Source organism: Leptodactylus fuscus, chromosome 5 (genome assembly GCF_031893055.1).
Source record: "Leptodactylus fuscus isolate aLepFus1 chromosome 5, aLepFus1.hap2, whole genome shotgun sequence".
Taxonomy (NCBI): Eukaryota; Metazoa; Chordata; class Amphibia; order Anura; family Leptodactylidae; genus Leptodactylus; species Leptodactylus fuscus.
In genome coordinates, this window is record NC_134269.1 from 7,357,204 (window position 1) to 7,373,722 (window position 16,519).

Below are 16,519 nucleotides of genomic sequence, written 5' to 3' on the forward strand. Positions count from 1 at the left end.
CTTTGAATTCCCAGTCAGACAATGGCACTGTATACCAGTAGTAAAAATTGTGGGTGCACGTAACCCCAATATATTCTTTGAATTCCCAGTCAGACACTGGCACTATATGGCAGTAGCAAGAAATGAGGGTATTTATAACCCCAATATATTCTTTGAATTCCCAGTCAGACAATGGCACTGTATACCAGTAGTAAAAATTGTGGGTGCACGTAACCCCAATATATTCTTTGAATTCCCAGTCAGACACTGGCACTATATGGCAGTAGCAAGAAATGAGGGTATTTGTATTCCCAATATATTCTTTGAATTCCCAGTCAGACAATGGCACTGTATACCAGTAGTAAAAATTGTGGGTGCACGTAACCCCAATATATTCTTTGAATTCCCAGTCAGACACTGGCACTATATGGCAGTAGCAAGAAATGAGGGTATTTGTATTCCCAATATATTCTTTGAATTCCCAGTCAGACAATGGCACTGTATACCAGTAGTAAAAATTGTGGGTGCACGTAACCCCAATATATTCTTTGAATTCCCAGTCAGACACTGGCACTATATGGCAGTAGCAAGAAATGAGGGTATTTATAACCCCAATATATTCTTTGAATTCCCAGTCAGACAATGGCACTGTATACCAGTAGTAAAAATTGTGGGTGCACGTAACCCCAATATATTCTTTGAATTCCCAGTCAGACACTGGCACTATATGGCAGTAGCAAGAAATGAGGGTATTTGTATTCCCAATATATTCTTTGAATTCCCAGTCAGACAATGGCACTGTATACCAGTAGTAAAAATTGTGGGTGCACGTAACCCCAATATATTCTTTGAATTACCAGTCAGAAACTGGCACTATATGGCAGTAGCAAGAAATGAGGGTATTTGTATTCCCAATATATTCTTTGAATTCCCAGTCAGACAATGGCACTGTATACCAGTAGTAAAAATTGTGGGTGTATATAGCCCCAATTCTATTGCTAGGGGACTTGCAGGGTATTTCTGGGGTGAAGGTGGGGGGGCACACCGTTGGAACGGGTATCGGGGTATATATCGGGTATACGGGAATACACTGACAGTGTATTCCATTCAGGATCCTGGGAAAGCTGGGTTGCGGCGATTGAGCCCGTCAGTGCCACGTTACACTGACAAGCTTCTCCCTGGAATTTAGCTCTTACAAGAGCTGTTGTGGTTGTCTTCTCCTTCCTATCCTAGCCTATCCTAGCTAGCCCTAGCTAGCTGGACGGAAACCTCCGTCCTCGGTGAATTGCAAGCTCAGAATGACGCGAACCTGGGCGGCGCTGTTCTTTTAAATTAGAGGTCACATGTTTTCGGCAGCCAATGGGTTTTGCCTACTTTTCTCAACGTCACCGGTGTCGTAGTTCCTGTCCCACCTACCCTGCGCTGTTATTGGAGCAAAAAAGGCGCCAGGGAAGGTGGGAGGGGAATCGAGTAATGGCGCACTTTACCACGCGGTGTTCGATTCGATTCGAACATGCCGAACAGCCTAATATCCGATCGAACATGAGTTCGATAGAACACTGTTCGCTCATCTCTAATTAAGACATCAGCGGTGGATAAATGTTTCAGAAAGAAGAACATTGGGGTCTTCAGATGGTCAATAGTGGTCACTAATAGGATGATGAGAAGGTTTCCGGCCAGTATAAATATGTAAGTAAAGAGGAACACGATGAATAGAAGAGGTTTGTATTTGTGTAGACCTCGGAATCCAAGAAGACGTATCTGAGTGACTTGTGTCTGGTTCTCCTTGCACATATTTTATATACAGATAAACTTTCAGGATTTTTTCCCCAATAAATTGGAAATTTAAGCAGATATTTATCTAAACAAAAAAAATCTGGATTGTATCATATGAAAATACCACCATGTAGTAGAGGACAACTTACTAATAGTCCCCTTAGAGTAGAGTCACAAGAGCTCCGGGGTATTATCAGCCTTGATGTGATATATACGTATTGCTGGGTCTTCGCATGTAACCACTGATACTTCCCAGATGTTGAGGTTTTTATAGTGTCTGTTAAACAAGAAAAATCCCCCCGGGATCCTGAAATAATGATCCTAATGATAAGTGGATGAAGCAAACAGATGAGACTGGAGGTTACAGTAATTTATATTTAATTTGCACTTTGGGAGAAGCTTGTTATGGTCGAATATTCTCTATGTAATATCAGACTGAGCAATGAATAATACAGACGTGTCCTTCCTTACATTGACTTCTGATTAAACATATTTCAGATTGAGTACAGGAGATGACATAAACTTCTTATGTCCCCCTAAGCTCGTCATCTCATGCTACTGATCTTAGGAACTCTACAGAGAGGGGAGGTAGACAATGTTAGGGGTTCTTTTATTTATTTATTTATTTATTTAATAAAAACTATGTTTTATATCTATGTTTTGTAATTGTGGGTACCCAGTTTGTCCATCATGTTCATTATTACTTTTATTTGATTCTAATTTTGGGATTTTTGGTTGGTCAAGGTGAAACACAACAAGCCTTTTACAGTACAGCAAAAAACAGTGAAGTATCATCCACTAATACCTGCACTTATACAGTGTTGGCCAAAAGTATTGTCCCCCTGCAATTCTGTCAGATAATACCCATTTTCTTTAAGAAAATGATTGCAATCACAAATTCTTTGATATTATTATCTTCATTTAATTTGTCTTCAATGGAAAACCATAAAAAGAATTGTCAAAAAGCCAAATTGGATATAATTCAACACCAAACATAAAAAAGGGGGTGGACAAAAGTATTAGCACTGTTTGAAAAATCATGTGATACTTCTCTAATTTGTGTAATTAACAACATCTGTTAACTTACCTGAGGCACCTAACAGGTGGTGGCAATAACTAAATCACACTTGCAGCCAGTTGAAATGGATTAAAGTTGACTCCACCTCTGTCCTGTGTCCTTGTGTAACCACATTGAGCGTGGAGAAAAGAAAAAAGACCAAAGAACTTGTGAGGAAGCATGAGCAATCTCAAGGCTACAAGTCCATCTCCAAAGACCTGAATGTGCCTGTGTCTACCGTGCGCAGTGTCATCACGAAGTGTAAAGCCCATGGCACTGTGGCTAACCTCCCTAGATGTGGACGGAAAAGAAAAATTGACGAGACATTTCAACGCAAGATTGTGCGGATGGTGGATAAAGAAAAAAGCAAAAAAAGAGAATTTTTAGGTCTGGGGACAAAGATGGCCTGGGGGCGGTTCAGAAACAACTAAGACAATTGATCAGAGAAGGGAAAGCCAACTACAGGCGGAAGATGGAGCTACAGATGGGGGAGGGTAGAATCTCTGAGGTGTGGGACAGCCTTAAGGCAATTTCAGGACACAAGGAAAAGACAGGGCACCGAACAGTAGGGGACAGGAAGTGGCTTAACGAGCTTAATCTATTCTTCAATAGATTCGACTCCAAGCAAATGCTCCCTCCACCAGCATGTCAGCCAACCGCCCTCCCCTCACACACCAAGACCCAAGACCCAACCCCCACCGAACTGCGGTCAACTGCAATCTGACTATCTGATCCTGCAGGAGTCTCAGGTGTGTAAGGAAATGAAGAATATTAGAGCGAACAAAGCGGGGGGACCTGATGGTATAAGAGCAAGAGTTCTTAAAATGTGCAGTGACCAGCTGTGTGAAATTATTACGCACATGTACAATATGAGTCTAAAGCTGGGAGTGGTACCTCAACTGTGGAAAACATCTTGCATGGTACCAGTCCCAAAGAAACCCAACCCGATGGGCTACAATGACTACCGACCTGTAGCACTGACATCACACCTGATGAAGGTCCTAGAGAGACTGGTCCTGACACACCTACGCCCCCTAGTGAGCTCCGCTCTGGACCCCCTCCAGTTTGCCTACCGGCCAGGCATTGGGGTAGATGATGCCATCATCCACCTTCTTCATAGAGCTCTCTCTCACCTGGAGAAACCCGGGAACACTGTGAGAATAATGTTCTTTGATTTCTCCAGTGCGTTCAACACCATTCAGCCAGGGCTACTGAGGGAGAAGCTGAACCTTGGTGGTGTGGACCATCACCTGTCCAACTGGATCCTAGACTACCTGACAAACCGCCCTCAGTATGTGAGAGCCCGGGGCTGTATGTCCGACACTGTGATCTGTAGTACGGGGGCACCACAAGGTACAGTTCTTGCCCCATTCCTCTTCACACTGTACACTGCTGACTTCAGGCACAACTCCTCCAGCTGTTACTTACAGAAATACTCTGATGACTCTGCTATAGTCGGCCTTATCACTGATGGCGACGATAGGGAATACAGAGACTTAAACCGGGATTTTGTTGAATGGTGCCAGCAGAACCAGCTCAGGATTAATGCTGGGAAGACCAAGGAGATGGTGATGGACTTTAGTAAACGGAGAGGTGCTCCGACCCCGGTGGAGATCCAAGGAACATGTATTGAGATAGTCAGGACCTATAAGTACCTGGGCGTGCTCCTCAATAATAAACTAGACTGGGCTGATCACCTGGAGACGCTGCACAGAAAGGGCCACAGCAGACTCTACCTGCTCAGGAGGCTGAGGGCCTTCGGAGTCCGGGGGACACTTCTTAGGGCCTTCTTCAACTCTGTGGTTGCCTCAGCCATCTTTTTCGGTGTGGCCTGCTGGGGAAGCAGTATATTAACCAGGGACAGAAATAGACTTGACAGGCTGATCAGGAGGGCCAGCTCTGTCCTGGGGAGCCCCTTGGACCCAGTACAGGTGGTGGGTGACAGAAGGATACTGTCTGTGGTGACCTCCATGCGGGAGAACAAATCCCACCCCATGTATGGGACCCGAATGGGACTTGGCAGCACTGTAAGCAACCGTCTGCTTCACCCCTAGTGTGAGAAGGAGCGCTATCGCAGGTCCTTCCTTCCAACCGCGACCAGGCTGTATAATTTACATCAGACCAAACGAAGAGCACTCCGCACAGAGAACTAATGATTATGAGGATGACCATGAGGTCTTCCTCTTTCTCTTCTGTTTTTCCTTAGCTGCCATGGACTCCTAGTATATCTTCTCTTCTCAGCTTATCTGTGTCTACGTCTGTAATATATTACTCTGTATTATCCTGTATCTGTATTACTATGCTGCTGTAACACGCTGAAATTTCCCCAATGTGGGACTATTAAAGGATTATCTTATCTTATCTTATCTTAAAGAACCTCGACTAACATCCAAACAAGTTCAAGCTGCCCTGCAGTCCGAGGGTACAACAGTGTCACCCCGTACTATCCAGTGTCAGCGTCTGAATGAGAAGGGACTGTATGGTAGGAGACCCCGGAAGACCCCACTTCTTACCCAGAGACATAAGCCAGGCTGGAGTTTGCCAAAACTTACCTGAGAAAGCCAAAACCGTTCTGGAAGAATGTTCTCTGGTCAGATGAGACAAAAGTAGGAAAAGGCCTCAACATAGAGTTTACAGGGAAAAAGAGGCCTTCAAAGAAAAGAAGACGCCCCCTACAGTCAGACATGGTGGAGGTTCCCTGATGTTTTGGGGTTGCTTTGCTGTCTCTGGCACTGGACTGCTTGACCGTGTGCATGGCATTATGAAGTCTGAAGACGACCAACACATTGTGCAGCATAATGTAGGGCCCAGTGTGAGAAAGCTGGGTCTCCCTCAGAGGTCAGGGCTCTTCCAGCAGGACAATGACCCAAAACACACTTCAGGTCAGCACTAGAAAATGGTGGTGAGAGAAAGCCCTGGAGACTTGTAAAGTGGCCAGCAATGAGTCCAGCCCTGAATCCCATAGCACACCTGTGGGGGAGGGGGAGAGATCTCTTGATGGCAGTTTGGAGAAGGCCCCCTTCACATCTCAGGGGGGACCTGGAGCAGTTTGCCAAAGAAGAATGGTCTAAGATTCCAGCAGAGCCTTGTAAGAAACTCATTGCTGGTTAGCGGAAGCGGTTGTGCGCAGTTATTGTGTCTAAAGGTTGTGCTACCAAGTATTAGGCTGAGGGGGCCAATACTTTTGTCCGGACCATTTTTGGAGTTTTGTGTAAAATGATTAATGATGTGACTTTTTTTTTCATTCTCTTTTGTGTTTTTTTCATTGCAAGCAAAATAACTGAAGATATTACCAAAGAGTTTGTGCTTGTGATCATTATCTGGGGGACATCGAGGATTATCTGACAGAATTGCAGGGGGGACAATACTTTTGGCCAACACTGTAAAACCGTTGTTCGCATTTAGCAGGTATCTGTATACCATAATAGCGGATAGCAAGTTAGCAGAACTCTGCAATGAATATGTGAAGAGCTAATAAAAAATAGGTTTTACTCCTCAGAACAATCCCCTTGTCAAAGTAGGGATTCATTTCCAGTATAGTTTGTTATGTAATAGTGGAAATATTAACTAGGAGGTTTCAGGTTCTGCTGGGTCTATCAGTTGGTGACTAGTTTCTTCACTAGGCTGCTGCTGATGGAGCTGATACTGCTCTTGACTCTCCCCCCACAGCTGCCATGGCAGTGCAAGGGTAGCACCCAGGGCCCTAGTCAGACCTGAGCGAGGATGCAAGATGGAGCAGATAGACAGTGGGGCCAACTTACTACAGAGAATGTCTCTATAGTAGTTCAATTTGTCCTTCCTCAAAGCAGTTGTAAAAAGTCCCCCATTTTTGATCTGTAGGCAGGTGTCATCCCTCTGCAGAATGGTGTCAATTCAGCAAGCAAGTGAGTATGAATCAGGCCATTTAAGAATATGACTCAGAGGGACTCCCTGCATCCATCTCCACTGCATACTGCCACAGTGAGTCTGGGTCACCTGCCTCTCCTTCCTCATCTCCCTCTTGCTATTACAGATGCTACAGATGTAGAAACCCCAACCATTTCACTAAATATTGCTTGTTTTCCAATGTCCTCTTCCTTCTCCTCCTCCAGTTCAGCCCCCACAGGGTTCATGTGGCCGTGTGATGTAGGCCCCAAAGCTCTTGTCCCCTGACCAGCCAGATTTTTTTAGCATCTTTACCAGGATATGAATCAATGGAATGACATTGTTCATCGCATAGTCATGGCAACTGACAAATAAAGTGGCCTCCTCAAAGGCCACGAGCAAACTTCATGTGTCATGCATGAGCTATCACAGGCTATCATTGAAGTTACATAAGGGAGTACCTCTGTCCGCTTTGATCATCAAGAAATCGTTTATGGTCTTTCTATGTTTATACAGTCACTCCAAGATATGGAGGGCAGAATTCAAAGGGGTGGAAACATTGCATATCAGCCTATGTTGTGGGAGGCCATTCTGCCGCTGCAGCTCAAGGAGGGGGTGCTTGGCGGTGTATGAGTGGCTGAAGTACATGCAAAGTTTCATGGCCATTTTTAGGATTCTTGCAGATGGGTGGAGGACTTAAGGAAACGCTTGACAATGAGATTGGACATATGCACAATGCACTGTGCATGGCCTTGCCCTCCTTGATACAGCATTGTTATGGTTTTAAGTTGTCACGGAGAAAGCCAAGATTTGATTTTTTGATGCTGGACATGGAGCAGTTCCTCCCTTTGTGACTCCGTTGGCCCAGGCAAATGAGTTGTAGAGCAGCGTGACACCGCTGTGCCCTGCACATGTGCTATTCTAGAGGGGCACTGTGAATTGTCCCTGCAGTGGAGCGAGAGGACATAGTGGAGGATGACGCGGACATTGCAGGACCAACGGCATGGGAATATGGAGGCGGAAGTGGCGTTAACTTACAAAGTTGCTGTTGTGTCTGAGCAGGAACCACATTCACCCAATGGGCCGTAAAAGCCAAATATTGTCCTTGACCATAGTTACAGCTCCACAGTTCTCCCAGGACACTTTATGGTGACCCTTCATATGTTGATGCAGGTCTATAGGGCCAATATTGGCACTCCGGAGATGCTTCACCATCTACCCACAGATTTGACATATGGTCATGTTCAATCTCCCCGATGGCTTAACAAAAAACTTCCACACCGCTGAGTAGGTGATTTTACCTCCAACACTCTGCACTGACTGACTGCTACTGCCACCACCTCCATGAACTCCTGCACCACTGCTTTACGAGCAGGTAGGGTTCTGTGAAGCGGGTGCTCTACTCCGGGCAAGTTTGCACCCCGGCCTCCTACTGCTACCACCCTGCTGACTCCTGGCCACCCTACCAACTTGTTGGCTCTGCTGCTGCCTCTTGCACAATCTGCCACCCTCTTCTCCCAATGATGATGAAGCCCCTTTGTCACCGTGCTACCAATTGTGATCGGCTACATCGTCATCCACTACTTTCTGCAAGTCACTGATGTCCTCCTCAACGGTCTCTGAGCCAGGAGCTTGACCATTTGTAACACCAGCTCCCACACCACTCTCCTCATCATTACTTGCATGCCTACCTGAGGAAGTGGCGGATGTCTACTACAGATCTTGGGTGGCAGTAGCTGCTGACTTTCCACTAGTAGCTCATCCTCGCTGTATAGTGGATCTGTGCCCATAGCATGGAGTACTTTTATGGCCGAGGGAACAGTCAAGGACAATGGCACGTTGAGGACAGGCAAGGGCACAGAGCCTGTTGCCGGTCCATGCCAACCAGGGGTGAACCTGGGCTTTCTGCCGCCCAAAGCGTACGTCAGAAAGCCGCCCCCTCCCCCGGAGGAGGGGGTGGGGTCACAAGAAAGGGGGCGGGGCTGATCGGATAGGGGACGGGGACGGGCGGAAAGGGGGCGGGGCCGAGTGGAGCAAGCGGCGTTCGCAGGCAGGCAGAGGACCTGCTCTCGTGATTTGGCCTGAAGACACTCCCTCCTCCAAACTAGGCCCATTCATTGGGCCTAATCCAGAGCAGAGTGTGCGGCTGCATGCTGGTGCAGTGCACCGGTTTTCAGTCGTGGCTACCCAGTTTTTGGACCGGAACCTGAGGCAGCCTCCGCCTCAGGTTCCAGTCCAAGAAACCCCCTCTAAACTTACCCTTAGTCCCGCACTTCAGTGGGTCTTGACATAATTCAAAATCAGGTAGTACTATGTGGCAGAACATCCTGATGCTGACTCTATAAGGACTCCATGATCAGCAGCACCTAGACATGAAGAGGCATCTGGGAGTGAGGGCAAATATATCAGTGGGTGCAAATATTTGTTTTATGGACTTGTGTTGGATGATTGTTTTGGGGTCTGTTGATGATAAGTGGGTCTCACCTGGGGACTATAATAGGGGTTTGTATTTTTTTTTAGTTTAGGACTAAATAGGGTGGATTGCTGGTTCTGGGAGTGAGATTTAGAATCAGTGATCTATTAAGTATCTATTGAAGGCTTCCAGGCTTTTCATTAGAATAATCTAGGAAGTATAAAGCCGGGTTCCCAGGGGGGGGGGGGGGGGGGGGGTTGGAGCGGATTTTCATGTACAAAATCTGCTTCAAAAAACCTCTCCCGTGGCTCGCCGCAACTTCATGCTGGTGAAGTGTACACAGAGTTTTCCAGTATCCAGTCACGGCATACCGCTCCGGAGTAGATCCAAATGAATAAGCCTAGTTGGGAGGGAGAGTCACATCACGGAACCCATGCCAAGAAAGGGCAGGTCGCTTCAATTTTGAAGTCAATGGGAGGTGGTTTTTTTGAGCCTGATTTTGAAGCAGATTCCATGTCAAAATCCAGTCTAAAAAACGCTGTGTGAACCCGGCTGAAAAGTATAAAATAGTAAAAAAAAAATTAAGAACTAAAAATACAAATTGCCTTTAAATGCCACCTTAGTAAATGATCCTGTCAATCAAACAACAGCCACTGCTAAGATTGTAATAAAGTGTTGGAAAAGCAAATAAAACTCGCACATGCAACTCTCTTTGACCATTTTATTTTTTTTAATGATCATTTATGAAGTCCAAGGAATGCTGTGTAGTCCAAATGATCCCACAGAACCTGAAAGACAAATATATAAGCAACTAGAGATTAGCCGCACTTAAAGAGGGTGAGGAGGAGGTCAGCGCTGCCCAGATATTCTAATGAATTGTGATGAGTCCTGCATTCTCAGCTGGCGCCTGGCATCACTCAACATTTCATATGAATAGACAGGCAGCTCCTGCACTAAAACTTTTCACTCAGGTGGGTATTTCTGTAAAAAAAAAAAAAAAGTCTATCCTTTCTTGATTCACATTGAACACTCCCCCCATATGCATTTTATAATCATCTTATTTCCCTATTAGTAAATACAGAAAAGCATAGAACTATAGAAAAAGACCCTGCAATAGCTGCAATAAGAAACAGTACATGGAATATCACTAAGGATTACATTAACATTCTAGTGGACGAGTTGGTGGTCGAAAGAGATACAAACTATGAAACAATATTAGTAAATATTTCTATATGGAAAGAATATGCAAATCTGACTTCCATGATGTAATGAGGAAGTCAGTGCCTCAGGCATGCACACCAATAGAGGGCGCTCACTGAGAATGTGCAAGTCTATCTTCCATGATGTAATTGGGAAGACAGAGCCTCAGTCAAGTAAACCTGATGAGCTTGCTAATGCTAATGTTTCTTTTGCTTTAAATTTGTGTTTCTGTCCATACTAATGTTGAGGAAACAAGGTTTAAAAATATTTAGACTTTCATAGAGGTTCTATTGAGTTTGGAAAGTGTCCAGTGGAAAGGATGGGATAGGATTTCACATAAGTCTGCCACCCATGGAAACTCATGGTGCAGAAACCGAGGGAGCTGACTTTTATGAACCCTTGGGTTTTGGAGATGTAACTCCATCAAAGGTCTCTGCAGCTAACACATCCTGCTCAACATATGGTATCTAGGGTTTCAGTGTGTGGTGACCTTGCACAACAGCCGGTGCTTCAGGCAGATGTAGGCATAGCTGGAGGGTTTTCTGGCTAGCAGCGGCTACTGTAGACTTACGGAAGTGGACGCTCTTTCATCAGTAGCTCGTGAACATTGGTGTAAGTTTTTAAAAACGTTGGCACCACCAAGTTGTTAGGTCCTATATACTGTATGAAAGTATACATGAATGAGTGACTGTCCTCTGGACATGCCTCTGCCTCTAGCCACCTTTTTTGCTGCTGCGATTGCCTCCACATCTACACTGCTTTCCCCACTAGACATCACCCTGTCCATGCCTCTGCCTCTAGCCACCATTTTCGGTGCTGCACTTGCCTCCACATCTACACTGCTTTCCCCGCTACACATCACCCCTGTCCATGTCGGGTCGGTGGCCTCGTCGTCCACCAACTCCTCTTTCAATTGCTCACTCTCCTCTTACTGCAAACCGCACATAACCATAGCTTGCCCTGATGGCAACTGTGTCTCGTCATTATCACTGAGGCCGAGAAATGCCAGTTGCGAGTCCACAACCACAAAATTGGCAGGAAATGGCGGATGCTCCAGTATTTGGGCATCAGGACACACAAAGTCATCTGCTAGCTCCTGGGATTCAAGAAGTGGTTCAGCAGAGGGAGAGACAGTAAAAGGATCCTGGATAGGGGGCAAGGGTAGGATGACTCTGCTGGGAAGATTGGGCATGTTTGGAGGAAGGAAGGGCAGGCTCTTGGGTATGAACATGACTGGAGGTAGTGGCTGACCGGCTTCTGGAAAAGCAGCTGGAAGCATTATCCACTAGCCACTGCAACACCTGTTCCTGGTGCTCAGGCCTGGTCAAACTTGTACCCTGCTTAATGTAGCCATCAAGCCAGGGATTGTGGAGAAGCGCAATACTGGCTGCCCCTCACCAGTAGCCATTGGATGCACTGTAGCTTGACCGCAACTTTGCTTCCCAGCAGCATTTCCACGCCCCCAGCCTTGTCCCCGTCCACATCCCTTTGCAGTAGCTTGCGCATTTTGAGATGTATACAAATGTAAATTTTTTCTTGCGTGTGTGAGTTGACAAACTGATGTATTGTATACACAGAGGGTAGATATATTGGGCCTATATACTGCCGTATATACTAGTATGACAGTATAAAGGAATGAGTGAGTGAGTGAGTGAGTGAGTGAGTTGACAAACTGATGGACTGTATACAAATGTATGTTTTTTTCTATACAGAGGGTAGATATATTGGGTCTATATACTGCCGTGTATACCGGATAACAGTATACAGCTTTCTAATTAGCCCTATGGGATAGGTATACAGAGTTTACCACTGGTGGAGAAGTTGAGCCCTAAAAAGGGCTTTTGTGAAATTTTCTGAGCTAAGTGTATATACTGGTGGTGTATATACACTGGTGAAGTAGTTTAGCTCTTTAAAGAGCTGTTAGTTTTAATTTTTCCTGCCCATCCAAACCTAAATCCTCTCTCGCCTTCAGCACAACATCTCTCCCTAACTAACTCCAAACCGCAAATGACAGAAATATGGATTGTGGATGGGTTGGATGACTCTGCTGGGAAAATTGGGCATATTGGGAGGAAGGAGGGGCAGACTCTTGGGTATGAACATGACTGGAGGTAGTGGCTGAATGGCAGATGGAAGCATTAGCCATTGTAAAACCTGTTCCTGGTGCTCAGGCCTGGTTAGTGTTGTACCCTGCACCTTACTTAATGCAGCTATTAAGTCAGGAATTGTGATGAGCACATGCTAATGTTTCTTTAGGTTTAAATTTGTCTTTCTGTCCATATTAATGTAGAGGATAGAAGTTTTCCAGGTATTTTCCCACTTTGATAGAGGTTTTTTTGAGTGTGTATAGTGTGTAGTTGTTAGGCTGTGATGTTGGGGTAATAGAGGGTCTTTGGTGTGTTAGTTGCCCCCAGACATGCTTCCCCTGCTGTCCCAGTTACATTCCAAAGGTGTTGGCATCATTTCCTGTGGTGTCATAGTGGACTTGGTGACCCTCCTGAGTCGTATAGTGGTTTCCCCTGAAAGGAGCATTTTTTCCCCATAGACTATAATGAGATTTGATATTCGGCAGAATAGTAGAATATTGAGGGGCTACTCAAAACAAATATCGCTCATATCTAATGATGACCTCATAGATGTAGCATTCAGTATTTTTTTAGTATAGGGAAGCTTTAACCATAGGGAAAATGATGGACTTCACTGGACCCAAAAGTAGTAAGTGGGGTTTCAGCCGATCTTGAGATTTAAGGATCAATTTCAAAATCCATTTTCCAATCATTTTCCAGCCTATCCCAGTCACGATCGTGAAATTTGCTCAATCGACGATCGGGATCCGATCGTTCCCGATCCCGATCGCTCAACTCTAGTAGCGAGGGCCCCTTTCGACCAGGGGGATGGTCCTGTATTTAGGAGTTCTGTCCTGCTTTTCTGGGCCTTTCCGATATTGTTCAGCTCCAGTTCATCTGTATAACGACAATGTCCTCTCCCTGTCTCAGCTCCTAAAAGCAGTAGGCATGATGTAGTAATGTCACTTATATTGGACCTGTTGCTCCGGAAAGCTGCCGGTAGTATAGACCAAAGAGAACAGGGGAATGAGTTTTGGTACTTTTCCGTTATCGAGCCAGCACCGCAGTTCAGCACCAGCATTGGGACAGCAGTCAGCAGTTCAGCATCGGGAATTGCATCCGAGGACTGACTGCTGGCCCGATGCTTGTGCCCTGTCTCTAGTACATGCCCCCATCCATCTTCCCAGTGCTGCCCCCCCCAGCTCTCCTTACATCTGCCCCATACCCTCTCCCCGCCACACGACTAGGCTTCACCTCGGCGCTCTCAATCTGTCCATTCACGCACTGGAAACCATGGCCAGTACTGAGACCGGAAGGAAACACATCGGGGCTCAATACAGTTCCTGAAAGTGGTGGCAGAGATTGGAAAGGGATGTGCCGACCATAGTAATGGTGGGGAGTTACAGCGAACCGGAGGGACAAACTTCCTGCCGCGTCTGGCGACTAGTATTGTCGGTCAGGCCTAGTCGTGTGGCGGAGAGGGTACGAGGCAGATGTAAGGAGAGCTGGTGGGCAGCACTGGGAGGATGATGGGGGCATTGATGTACTGGCTACTAGAGACAGGGCACAAGCATCGGGCCAGCAGTCAGTCCTCGGATGTAATTCCCGATGCTGAACTGCTGACTGCTGTCCCGATGCTGGTGCAGAACTGCAGTGCTGGACTGACAACAGAAAAGTAGCGGGTTTTTTTAAATTATTTTTTTCTTTAATAGATTGATATTGGAGTGGGGTCAACCGGGAACATATATGATAATGAAGGGGGGGGGGGGGGGTTTAAAGCCAACCTGAAATGGGGACAATATAAAGTGACGCCAACCTAGAAAGGGGATATTATCCTTTTAATGTCTGATGCCTCTGAAGGGGCATTTTTTAGCACTATGGGGGATTATATAGTATGGGACCGCTAAGGAGGCATTATATTGTATGGGGGCCACTAGGAGGCATTATACCAGAAAAGTAGATATTCTGATAATAGAACAAAAACATCTTCGCTTTGCTAAATGAATCTTTGCTTAAAATAATTTAAAAATAGAATAAGATGAATATTTTGTGTTCCTCTGACACATTTATGTCTACAGATGAAAGCCTACCCGGCACAGAATCTCCATTTACTGTAGAATTTACATTCTCCCATATCAGTTGCGGGGACTGAGGGATTACATTTGTACTATTAATAGGTTAATACATTTTTCAAGAATAAAAATTTCGATATTGTATGTGATTTTGATGATCGAGTAGGGACTTATATTAGTATCGACATTCTGTGTCACCGAAGCCATGGAGCTTTGGAGGAAATGATCTTGGTAATTAGGGGAAAGCTACAAGGTCACACCCGTATGGAGTTTATGGAACATCCCAATGTAAAGCCCCATGTGATCACGTGGAATTGGGACTTTTTGGGGGGCTTTAACAGTCTCTAATCCCTAGATTTTTGGAGTGTCTGCCATACTTGTGAATAGAGATGAGCGAACAGTAAAACGTTCGAGATTCGATATTAGTTTTGAATAGCCGCTTAATATTCAACTATTCGATCGAATATCGAACCCCATTATAGTCTATGGGAGAAAATGCTTCGCTACAGGGGATCCCACCATTTGACTCAGGAGGGTCACCAAGTCCACTAAGACACCCCAGGAAATGATGCCAATACCCTGGAATGCAACTGGGACAGCAGGGGGCGCATGTCTGGGGGCATCAAGTACCTTTATTATGTCGGGATCCCCTGTCAGCTTGCGATATGCCGGAGCTGACTTTTTCGCATAGGAATGCATTGATCAGCGTTGATTGGACAGTCTACGGGATTCGGTGAATCAACGCTGGTTGTGCCTGAGGAGGCGGAATCTAAAATCGGTCCACAGCAGTTTCCATTCTGGTCCGATTTTAGACTCCGCCTCCTCAGGCAGAACTAGCATTGATTGGCCGAATCCCGTAGACTGGCCAATCAACGCTGGTCAATGCATTTCTATAGTGAGATATAGCAGAGCCCGTGCGGTTAACCCGGCTACTCCAGACACCGGAGGTGAAAGAGCTCTGCACTACACCCAACCATCCCTCCAGCTACTCCTCCTGTACTAACATGACTAGCTCAGCTTGGTTATTCCTTAGTACTACTAACACGCTCAGCTGGGCTATTACACTAAGGAATAGCAGAGCTTAGCATGTTAGTAGTACTAAGGAATAGCCAAGCTGAGCTAGTCGTGTTAGTACAGGAGGAGTAGCTGGAGGGATGGTTGGGTGTAGTGCAGAGCTCTTTCACCTCCGGTGTCTGGAGTAGACGGGTTAACCGCACGGGCTCTGCTATATCTCACTATAGAAATGCTTTGACCAGCGTTGATTGGCTAGTGTATGGGCAGTCGGCCAATCAACGCTGGCCAATGCATTCCTATGGTAAAGAGTCAGCTCGCGCATATCGCAAGGTGACAGGGATCCTGACCAGATAGAGCCCCAAAGAGCTGGGTGAGTGACATTCCCCCCTAAATAAAGGTAATCCCTAGCTAACCCTGCCTGTACATCTGTCCCTGTCTCACATTCATATAGTTCACAGTCCCAAATTAGTCGAATGGTAAATCCACCATTCGTCTAAATTGGAGGTTATCTGTTTCTGGCAGCCAATTCCTTTTTCCGATTTTTTTTTTCACTGCCTACGTTGTAGTTCCTGTTCCACCTCCCCTGCGCAGTTATTGGTGCAAAAAATGCACCAGGAAAGGTGGGAGGGGAATCAAATTTTTAGTGAGTTTGCCACCTGGTGTTCGATTGGAATCGAACACCTCGAACGGCCTGATATTCAATCGAATATCAATTTGATCGAACGGTGTTCGCTCATCTCTACTTGTGAAGTCAAAATCTGATGTTAGACTAAAAGCTTTGACTTGCATTTTGCAATCTGGTTAAGATGTTTATTGGGGGTAAATTCAGGAGTCTCTGCCTCTGCGTAGTCACTCAGGTTCCTTTATATTAAACTCATCATCTCATCACTTTATGGATCTTATTTTGTGACCAAGGGGCAGTGATAATGGAATAGCAAAGAACCTTCTAGAAGCTTTTATGTAAGAAGCAACCTGTAGGCCAAACCTTAAAAAGTAGCTCTAAACTAGTATCCCTTTATTAAGGTGTAGCCTAAAGCTCCTGGGCCTCAAAGTCACCAACCTTGTACTGAGTATTGAT